This window comes from Cryptotermes secundus, unplaced genomic scaffold (assembly GCF_002891405.2).
Source record: "Cryptotermes secundus unplaced genomic scaffold, Csec_1.0 scaffold2173, whole genome shotgun sequence".
In the NCBI taxonomy this organism is placed as follows: domain Eukaryota; kingdom Metazoa; phylum Arthropoda; class Insecta; order Blattodea; family Kalotermitidae; genus Cryptotermes; species Cryptotermes secundus.
In genome coordinates, this window is record NW_019735597.1 from 94,289 (window position 1) to 95,461 (window position 1,173).

Here is a 1,173-nt window from a genome sequence, read left to right on the forward strand (position 1 = left end):
CGTTACAACGAAAAGGAACCTTCGGGTTCTATAAAATGTTGAGGAATTCTTGAGTGACTGAGCGACTGATGGCTTCTAAGAAGGGGCTCTGCTCCATGGTATTAGTGAATGGTTTCAGACGTTAGATCTCTCTTGAAGCACGCCACATGACCTAATACAAGACGGATGAAAGTGATAAGATTGATATTTACTGACATTATAACTGTAAAATCTTTTGAAAGAGTAAAAATTAATTTGTTACGTTTTAATTTTACTATATTACAACTGATTTTCTAATCCTTTCGTTGTTTTGAGGTTCTGAATTTTAAGAGCCCCTGTTAATATGGGCAAACAGCATATCAGTGTGCCTTCTGTGAATAATTACCAGCTCCCTTATCATTATCACTTCGACTTTCTGCACATAATTTTTTCTTGATATGAATGAGCCATATATATATTTCCTTTGCTGTGTGACCCTCAACGCGATAAGCCTCGGTAGCAAGACCAACGAGAGATACTGAATGCAGTCAGTCATGGTTTTTCACTCGCTCGAAAACCAGTCCCTCTTTGTTTCATGTTTAGGAAAGAACTAATATTTGAACATTTTTTTTTAATTTTTACTTTAAGACGGGGTATCTAGTGACGGTTGATAAGTTAAGCAACTCCTAGCGTTTCAGGTGAGGTTGGTATACAGCGCATTTATTGCATTTCGTATAGACTGTACTTCATGTTACTTGACCCTGAAATGGCCACAGAATTAGATATATTTTATGCATGACAGTCATTATGGAGTCATTTATGGACAACAGTTAAAAGTAGTTGTGGGATATATACCGAGTTTCTTGGTGAAGTTTTAGTGTTTAGTACGAAATGAGGTGCATCGCAAAATAGGGCATATTTATCATGTACGGCATGAAAATATTTCTTGAAAAAAATTAAGAAAGATGGATTTTACCAGGAGCACGATTCAGTTATTTGAAACCCCTGCAGGAGATTCGTAAGTTCCCGGATAATATTATCTTTGTTGCTGATTCAGAGAAACATTTCTTTAGCCTATATATCATGATAAAATTATATGCTAGTAGTGCTATTTATAATAGATTATTATTTCGCCAACAACAGAATTCAATCTAGTTAAATTCTTTGATTATTTACGTGCGTCCTCATCAGTCCAAAGGCTAATTATACAACAAA

The 1,173-nt window shown here is 35.3% G+C and overlaps 1 long non-coding RNA gene across 2 annotated transcripts in view; it reads left to right on the forward strand.

The window, feature by feature from the left end:
• The first annotated feature begins 529 nt into the window (after positions 1–529).
• LOC117282735 overlaps positions 530–1,173 on the forward strand; it is a 6,875-nt gene continuing 6,231 nt past the window's right edge. The window contains exon 1 of one of the 2 annotated variants that reach the window (XR_004513583.1): positions 530–656. This is a non-coding gene — a long non-coding RNA (uncharacterized LOC117282735). The other variant, XR_004513584.1, reaches the window with a different exon arrangement.